We start from the raw sequence: 10,030 nt of genomic DNA, 5'->3' as shown, positions 1-10,030 counted from the left end.
GTGACAGGGCTCTTATTGCCTGGTTAGTTACTCAGAAAAAATGAACTATTTACAAGAGGCACTCAATATACTGCATTTGCTAATGCTGCATTTCAATGGTACAGCCATGGAAATCAAGATGACTTAATAGCCTTGAGTTTGAATCACGGTGGAGCCCCTTTAGAAAAAGAATAATGCTTGCAGGGAATACTTTATATGTGTAAAGTGTATTTTATTAGATGGAGAATTAAATTGACGTGGTGAATCAAAGGACACTGATACTGTACAGCGACTGATCTTCGGCTCCCAATTTATTTCTAAAGACATGCACTGCTGTGCAGGAGCCTACACCAGCAGGGGCATCTGAAGGCCCATGAGTTTATTCAAGTCAGGGTAAAAAAAAGGTATTTCTGGTAAATAGGGCAGAAGAAAGAATAAAGGTTATTCACAGAGGCCACCTTCTGTCTGCGGGGTCGGAGAAGGCACCTCCTCCTAAGCATCAAGAAAAGGAAAGCTCAGCTGAGAGAGAACAGCTATTTAGGAGGACCCTTTTAAACACAGATCCTGGCATACTGCTGGGAGGGTGGCTGGTTTTAATCTTTTGCTACTGCTTTTTGATTTATTATATGTACTGTTCTCCCTTACCCTCTGTTTCAAAACGAATGAGATTAGCTGTGACAAGCAGTATGGGGGAAGCGTGCATGAAAGAGGTGAAACTTTAAAGTATGAAGTAAACCACAGTATTCGATATTCTGCAGTTGGATTTAATTAGGATAATTAATTGTTGCTCTTTTGCAAGCGGAATGAACTGTGCAAAGCCACAGGCCAAAGACAAGTGGCTAGATGGGGCTGGAGGAAGGGGGAGGAAGCCACTAGCTCCACCACAGGCTGAAGAGGAGAGCTCCCCTCACCACACAGTGTGGCATAAATCACCTCTGCCTTCGCACAGCTCATTATAACCATGTCCTTCTCAGGCCATCCTGCCACACCGGGCCTGGCCTACAGCTTCCTGAGCTCACACACACACACCTTCCTCCACCCCGCAGCTCTCGGACCATGGGCAGTCTGGCAGCAGAGCATCCCTTCAGACAGTCGAGGGGGGGCTCCCTTCATTAGAACTCCCTGTAACTGGCAGCGAGCAGGGAGTATTATGCAAACGGATTTCAGTGGAAACAAGGAAAGGAGGAAACCATAGGAAAAGAAATTACAAGATCCCCTGCTGCTGTGAAGCAACTCCCTTGCTTTTTCTAAAGTAGGCTGCATAAATATTGATCTAGCCAGGATATGCCCTACATTCATTTGCACAGGCATTATAAATGTGCTTAAGAATGAGAAATCAATCTTGTTTTCCTGCACAGTAAACAGCCAAGAATGTGCAGAGATAATGCAAATCAGGGCTCTCAGGCTTGCCAGTCAGGAAAGGTGTTCTTAGGGAATGCATGAGAAAAACATCTTCTCTCCTACATGTTTATTTCCAGGTATTTCCATTAATCCCTATAGAGACCGTTTAAAACACACTCCCATTCCACTAATTCTAGTTATAGTCTGTCATCCAACTTGTTTGCTTTATTTTATCTGCTGAATTTATTTAGGTTACTTTTTCATAACCTCCTCCAAGCAAGGTGAGGTATAACCTTGGGCATCCCTATTGCTCCCTCTGCCATTAGCCTTCTGTCTGGTTGAGCATTGCAACACCACAACTGGAAAAATCATATTATTAGGTTGCAAAAGCAGTAGAGTTCCTGCACTAGAGAGCCACAGGGTGGCTTCTGAATCACTGGGTGATTAATAATTAATATGTAATTGTTGGATAATCTGTTTAGACAGTCACAGTGTAGGAAATTTATTAGTATTGTCTCTGGGGAGCATTGCTGCTGAAACAATAAAATTTTAACAAGTCCCCTCTTGTTACAATCCTACTGAACTATCAAAACAGTGCAAAGCTGCCTCATCTTGCTATACAGGGTAATGAAAGATTCTGCCTTTTTACCAAGCACCGTGTATGTGTGCTCATAACGATGAGGCAGATGTTAGGCAACAGAGATAAGGATTTGCGTGTTCAGCTGGACTTTAAAAGAAAATGATTCAGCTTTTTTCAAGTATCTGATTTACCTTGTTTGAGCTGCCGTTCGGTCAATTTCACTGCCAGCTTTATTGCCTTGACTCATTATTTTCAGTTATTTTCAACTTCATTTACACATTCTAAATGATGTATTCGCTTTGGAAAGCATTGAAAATGTTCATGTTGGTACAAAGAGAGAAAAAAATTAAAATGCAGAGTCCTTTTTCACACATAACCCCAGCACAAGGTGATGCAGTAAATGAGCGGAGTAGGCTTTAGACGATGAAAACGGTATGTTTAAAGACTTGGTGGAGGCAGGAATTAAAAATGAGTCAAGTGATCCCTATTTCTTATAATTACTCACCATGCTGACAGAGCTCATCACCGTTGGCCTCAAAATGAAATAATTGTCATGCTGCATTTCAAAGCTGTGATTCAGGAGCTGCAGGATGTGTCTTTCTGTTCCACAACGTTGTTATATATGGAGATACTCACCTATACTGTGAGGATGCCGAACCTAGAATATTCCTGCGCTACCCGAGCATGCTTTATTTGAACACTGACCAGAATATGCACAACTTGATAATATATCAATTTACTCTTGGTGACTAATGATCTTGTGTTAAACCACTGGATATTCTTATAATGGGCAGATGCTCCATGTTATAAAATGCACTTTGTTCAGCTGTACATTCAAAGTGATTTGTAGCTACGGTGCAGAAGCAATCCAAAAAGATAAATTCGCTTACTGAAGGCAGCTGCGAGGCTCTATTACATGGAGGAGCAGAAACACCAGCTTACAGAAGGCAGTGTCTTCCAACAAAATGGTTTCAGCCAAAGAAATGGAGCTTAGAGAATAATGCAGTGTTACAGTTGAAGTACCGGGATAATTGAGCCTATAACATCTGCTCAGATGTAGTGACACCAAAAATAAGCACTTCAGTCCTTGTTATTCCTTGTTAAAGCAGACTGTAAACATGTGATATGACCCCAGCACATCAGGGAGTTTGGGAACAGAAGCAGCTTGCTATCACAATTACCCTTCCCCTGCCAAAGAAGGAGCTTTCTCAGCAAAACTTTTATTAAAGACATTGTTTGGGTTGCTTTCCAATAACTTCTAGAAGGAGGAAAAAGGGATTACGTACTTAATTAGGCCCTTTAATAAGGGATGTTCTTAAGTCTGTTTTACAGCTGGAACAAAGGGTTATGGTGCTTGCTTGATTTCTGCCTTATAGCAAGAAATTTTACTGAATCATTGCTGGAAGGAAGATAGGTGGCAGGGGAGAGAAAGGGGTAGGAGAACATCTTTAGTGTGTTATAAGGACTAACTTTCCTAAGTAATTGTTCAAGATTTTCCTTTTGTTGCAAATTACTATTGAGTTTGATGAAACAGAACCCTTAATTTGCTTACTTTACTATGTTGCGATTTCCCCAGGTTTGAAGCATTGGGAAGCCAATCCTAGCCCAAGTCCAGCAAATTTACTCATAAATTCATGCTGTTACTTTCCCTTCCATAGTATGAACACAAGGGAATAGTCAATTAAGTGTAAAACTGGTGAAAAAGAAATAGACCTTTTGCACAACATGCAGTAACTCAGCCGAATTTCTTCCTTCCTAGTATCATCACAACCAAAATCTTAGCAGGAGTCAAAAGAAGGCTGGTAATACATTCATAAAAGTAAACAAGATTTGGAAGGGGTTTACACTCTTGTGCTTCTGGGGAGAAGCCATCATCCAACCACTGCAGTGTTGGGAAAAGATTTCTGAGGCTGGTTGTCCCATGCTATCTACCATCATGCTCCTTGCATCTTTCCTTGACGTGTGTGCTAACAACCACTTAGCAGCTGGACGCTCTCTAGAAGGACCAGTAGCCTAATCCACTTATATTCCTGAAAATATGTGGGTAGGACATCTCACAAATGATTTACGAATCATTTCTATACCTCAACTCTCGTGAAAAAAAGCAGTTAGGTGTTTGACAACCTGTCATTACACTCATTCGACAGCAACCACATTGACAAACAATTTCTTGCTGGATGACTCAGCCAGCTAAGTTCAGCCTGTCAAGTCTTGCCTTACTTGGGTTTTGTGCATGACGAGGCGATGTGATCTCACTTTGACATTTGCCCTGCTCTGAGGAGGATGACTTCTGGACCTCCTCTGGAGGTCATCCCCCGTAATGCACCTTACTTATCCATACTTCCCCACTGCAATGAGATTTGTTCATTGTAACTTTCATATAGACGCGTCCAGGATTCCTTGGCTTCCTTCAGTCCATCCCTTTGGGGCTACACTTTGGTCCTGGAGCAGCCTGCCTTTGTACCTGCCTGGCCTCTGTCACTACATGGTGACTCCAGAGCAGTATGACTGCTTCCTCTGACAGCTGGTCCATGCCGTTGACTACAGGAGTTGTCAGCAGAACCCTTCTAGCCACTGCTTTCTGCATGTCCCTGCGCAGCTCCTCTGAGAGTTCCTGAGCCTAGCTGCTGGTTTTGGAGAGCTACCTGGTCTGTCTGATTTGGAAGAACATTCATTCTCAGAGTAAGTGATGAAGAGCAGGCATGCCCAAAGGTAAATGCTCCCTCAGGGCAGCAGATCTCTGGCTATAGCACCTGAAAACAAAGCGTCACACGCTGGGAATGAAGAGACACGTTTCGCAAGCAATGCCACCATGTGGGGGAATGATGTGGTAAATGATTTTCTGCCAGTCACCGAAGAATTCACTGCAGGTTCCTGTATACCATGGTATCTGATATGGAGAGAATATAAAAGGGCAGCCAAGAATGGCAGGATGCAAAATATCTGTCTATCACACAGGAATGCATGCAGCCCAGCTGTGCTAAGCCATGACAGATGAGTCCTGCCAGCAGCCTGCCTGCAAATGCTGTGCGGCGAGGTCTTATTTGCTATACTATAGACCAACAGCATGGAGAGAACATCACTGCTGTGGTTTTTTGTACAAAGCCTTGTTGCTCATGGTCACAGGTACCAAGACAGCTCGCTCTCTCCACCTCTTCAACTCCACAATGGATGCCCTCACCATATGCTCCAGGCAACACCTTTGTCAGAAAACACATGCTTGAAAGATTCAGTTCCCAGCAGCACTGAATCCCAGACCCACTACTGGTGCAGCAGTGACCTCTTTGGTGTGGCAAAGAAATGTGTCAGGTAGCTGGAAACTGAAGTTTATGATACTATTATGAAAACAGCTTGCTGGTATCTGTTGGCAGAAGCAATGTTCTTAAAAATTTATCTGACTTTAAAGCATGGCACTTCCCAGCTGCGCAGGGGCCACTGATGGGTTTTCACTTGTTCATCACCTGTCTTCTCAAGAGGCTGATGAATACTTTAAAGACAAGGCATATCTTGATCTGTGGAATAAGTGGGTCACAGGCACTGAATATCCTAGACAGCGTGCTGGTCCCAGGCCAGTTTCTGCGCCGAGAGGGTGGAGCAGGGCCTTTCAGGGACCTGGGTTACTGTGTGGGGAGCCATATGATCTGTTGGTGAAATTGTGGATTCATTTTCCTGGAAGTTTTGTTTAGCCTCACCCGTGAATACCAGGCTCATTCATATCATTCTAGTGTGTTACTACAGCTCTCTTAATCTAATGCAACAGCATGGCACAGCCCTATGACTCCACAGTCATAGCTGAAATGGCCAAGCAAGTGAGCAAGGGAGGGGTGAGATTTTAAGTGGAGGTATCTTTGGTAGGCATGCTCAAGTGCCCCTGGCACAGCATGGGAAGGCAGTTTTGCACAGTCACCCACCTAGGAGTCAACGGGCATCTTGTCACTGCAGTAGCTAATGAAAAAAAAAAAAGTCTGCTCTCCTAGATTTAACTCCTTCTGGTCCTTTTCATCAAAGACAGCTCAGACATGTCCCCCAGTGATTTCCTGAAAGTCTCTTGAGAGAGCTGCCTGGGGAGCTGCAGATGTGACAGTGAGCTATTTTAGTATTAATGTCAAGGTTGATCCTGCCAATACTTCAGTTGTATAAGGCTTTATTATTCCCCTTGGAGGATTTCTATGTTTACTCTTAAAAAGATAGATACACCTTTGGCGTTAAAGAAATAAAAAGGCTCCTTTAAAGGGCGTAACATACATCTTTGTTTATACTTCTAATAAATTACTGTAGATGCAGCCACTGTATTAGGATAAATCATCAGTAACATGTATCTTTAGAGTTTAGCTTCCACTATGCTATTCTCACTTCAGTGCTTATGCCATTCACAAATAAATAACATGTATTCATGTGATAGATTCTTACTGCATTAAAGCAATACCCAAGATTCTTAAGGCATAATTCATTTGAATACAGAACATTTCCATTACCCAGCTGACAGTGCAGCTCCAGTTACACTGGCATGCTGGAGTGGGCAACACACCCTGCAGAAGCGGCAAATGCAGATGAGTTAGGGCATGAACTTTCTAAGCCAACTTTGTTGCCAAACCTGCTGTATGGTAGAAACATATCCTCGGTCTTGCATGAAAGGCCTTTATGTACAGCCTTTTAACAACAGGCAGTACCCTTTAAGATATTTACAAGGGAATTAATGGGAGATGACTAACCTCATGAAAAGCTGATACCAAAGATGTCTGAATCTCTTGGGTCACTTCAAATACACCAGTCATGCTGTTTAGGGCTCTATATTATGTAAAACCACTGCATTCAAGTCACTGCGTTGGTTGCAGCTTAATGAATCCACATTAATCCATCTCTATCAGTAGTGATGAATACTGTTCCTTGAGGAGCTGTAGGGTTCTAAAACAAAAAAGGTTTAAGATGCCATATGAGCATGAAAGATAAAAAGAAATAATTACAAGGATGAATTTACAAAGTTCTGGGAGAGAATCTTCTAGTGCATTAATATCTACAGGCTACAAAGATCTTTTTCTTAAAAAGAACCCCAAGAACAAACAAAACATGTAGCTTAAAATGGAAGAGCCAAAGACACAGTAAGAGGATTAGTGTATAGGCGTTGCTGAGTCTACTGGCAATTACAAGATCTGGCTTTGCAATTAGTATCAAAACAAATTAAAAACAAAATCTGTAAAATACTGCTTTAATTTTAGTACAGTATTTAATATAACACTAGAATATATAATACAGACCTGTAACCAATCTGGGTAACAAAGCTCGTGTTTCTTTTTCTCAGATTGTTTCCTCTGTGCATGGCTTTCAGCCATATGCTTAGCTCGGTGTCAGCTGCTCCTTACCTTGAACAGCAATGGAAATGCTGCTATTTACTTCTGTAAATTGCCTTCTCCAAATGTGGTGGGAACAAGAAGATTGTGCTGGAGAAGAAATTCCCGAATTTGCTAAGGAAGCTGCACATCCCAGCTGCTTAACTGCAGTGATAACACAACTCAGCCTGTGCATGTCATGATGGGAAACATTTGTGTAATCAAATAATCTCCACATCATGCTGCTGACAAAGATTTAAACTTAAGAGTTTCCTTGAATAAGCACCATCCTAAAAGCTTTACTACATTGAAGGCCTTTCATGGTTGTGCCCAGTTGAGCACAACTAGCATGGAACCAATACAAAACGTTGTGCTCACAGCTGGAGTTGCAATCAACATAAATTTTCAGGTCCTTGTTATCTGCATGTCCAATGTGCTCCCACAGCTGTGACAACTGCACATGTGGATGAGGGTACAGGTCCATACCTAGCATTTTAGAAAATGAAATTAATCCCTACTGATAAAATTAAATATTATTTTGAGAACAGCTTCCATATGATAGCATTCAATTCCCCTTTACAAAGAAGGAGATTATTGTATTTTTTAATTTGAAATGGTCCCTTTGCTCATTCTTCTCCTGGTCTTTGTACAGTGGCAAATTACTTGTACAGTGGCAAATGTTTTGTCTTTCGCTTCAGCATTTGACATTGAAATAAGTCTCCCGCTTCCTTGTCTGTAAGGAAATTCTCCCTTAGTAGAAAAACAGGCTACTGAAGAAGAGAGCTGAGTAAGCTCCCCAACATTTTGCAGGGTTGAAGGACATTAAATTCCTCCTTTCTAATCTCCCTCCCCACCTTCACGTTAACTGGAATCACTGAAGTGATTCATACCTTGTTAAAACACAGATGAACATTGAACAGCACCATTGATGATGACTTACAGCAGAGAAAGTATAAATATAATCCTTCCCACACTAGTATTTCTCAGCACTCATCTCAGCTTTTGATCCAAAACTGACTTGTCAGTCAAATTTTCTGTAGTCAAGGGCTGAGAATTAAGCAATTCCTGTTTAATGAGGGCATACTATTCTGAAATGATACCTCTGAAAACAAAACCCAAACTGGGTAACCATTGCATATTTGATATAATTAAAAGAATTCTCTTTGAGTACAGTTCATGTTATATCTGAGTATACAAAGGCTGTGTGCTTTTTTTACCTTCCCATGGCAGCAGACACTACAGAACAATTTGACAGTACCAATAAGTCACTGTTGTATTGCCCAGCAAAATATTAATCGTAGCTAAACCAAGGGGTTACATGAAGCAAAGTGGTATGATGTTAACAAAGAACAGAACTGGCAGCAACACGAATAGAAGCTAGACCTGGTCTTCTCTTCTACATTCATAATGAAAGAGTAAGGAAAACCACAGACATCAGCTGATGCCCATAATCTGTCCCTCTCCTCGCAGAAACATCTAATAACAGCAGAGTATTCCCCAAGGGCTTTACAGGAATCTGTGAGAATCAGGGGAGGCAGATCTCTGAAGCAGCTGAGCAGGAGCTAACATACTCCAAGCACCACTGCTGCGTACGACAGCCTGATGCCTCCTGCTGTAGCTGTAGTAGCTGCCGGCAGAGATGTAGGCAGTGAAGATCACAAAAGCTCCAGCCTCTGAGAGGATTTCAGCTAGGCTTTGGCCTGCTTTGTTGCTCAGGGAAACCTCTGGCTCTGACAGCTCTGGATGTAACATCATCCACAAAAGTAATCTTGTGATTTCAAGACCTTCTGGCGTTTTCCTGCCACTATCTGTGGGAGTGTATAATTTGTCCATTCAGTAGAAGGAGTTCAAGTCTGCAGTCATTTATAGTAATCTGCAATAAATTACTTTTTATACGCTTATTTTCTGTTGACAACTCCTATATCAGAAAGCTCATCTTCAAGATTGCCAGATTCTGGTTGGAAAACTGCAAATTGCAAAGCATCCTGTTTCATTTTACCTGTCTTCCAAACAGCTGCCATCAATCGAGTTTTAGAAAAGGGAAATGTGTATTTCACCCTTGTACTTCCTCCTGACAAACATCAATTTCATAAGCTCCATTCCCATGTCTCACAACAGCAGTTAATCCCTATCAAAATTCACAATTCCAGGAGAGTTTAAAAGTATCTATCAGTTACTGGGAAACGGAGATTAGCATAGTTTTCTCATAAGCCTAGTTCAATTTAAATATGCATATGCTTACAGACTGCACTTCTCTGCATAAAGCAAAAATAACCAGGCTCAGTACTGCTAACATTTGGAGATGCTGGGTCACTACAGAAACTGCCACCTTCGCATCTGGGAAACTGAAGAGCAACAGCATGGTCCCTTTTCTCCTCGTGGCGCAACTCAGGGTTTATGGGATGCTGGAGGCCTCGTTACAGTGTTCTCCTCTCAAATACATTTCACAGGGGCAGTGAAAAACCCAACAATTTTCTCACCCTCAGGACTTCAGTACTGCTGCTTTGTGTTTTAATTGCACAAAGGCCTTCATTAGCAAGGCTGCTGGCAGTGGTGAGTTGGCCTGGCTAGAGGGAGAGTCAGGTCAGCTCGTTCTCCAGCCACGTCTCCAAGTTGCATTGCAGATGGTGGCTGCTCTGTGCAGGCTCAAAAACCTGCAGTGTAAATCCAGAGCTGGATCAACCCCAGTCTACCCCGCAGAGGATCTGACCCAAGGCTATTTAAATGACCTTAACTGCGTGTTCCAACACTATGTGGACTATCTCACGAGAGAAGACAAAAAGAATGTGTTTAGTCTATCAAA

The 10,030-nt window shown here is 42.2% G+C and overlaps 1 long non-coding RNA gene across 1 annotated transcript; it reads right to left on the bottom strand.

Moving 5' to 3' along the window:
- Positions 1-5,399: 5,399 nt before the first annotated feature.
- LOC130593907 (uncharacterized) lies at positions 5,400-7,292 on the bottom strand. Its single transcript, XR_008970914.1, has 4 exons — positions 7,156-7,292; positions 6,613-6,805; positions 6,376-6,429; positions 5,400-5,520 (listed from the first exon to the last, which is right to left on the bottom strand). It is a non-coding gene; the product is annotated as an uncharacterized LOC130593907 (long non-coding RNA).
- Positions 7,293-10,030: the final 2,738 nt, after the last annotated feature.

The sequence above is a fragment of the Pezoporus wallicus genome, unplaced genomic scaffold (assembly GCF_028554395.1).
Source record: "Pezoporus wallicus isolate ANWC-B61680 ecotype Strahan unplaced genomic scaffold, APGP_CSIRO_Pwel_v1 contig_818, whole genome shotgun sequence".
NCBI lineage: Eukaryota > Metazoa > Chordata > Aves > Psittaciformes > Psittacidae > Pezoporus > Pezoporus wallicus.
The sequence above is the reverse complement of the archived record's forward strand: the minus strand, read 5'-3'. Positions and strand labels throughout refer to the sequence as shown.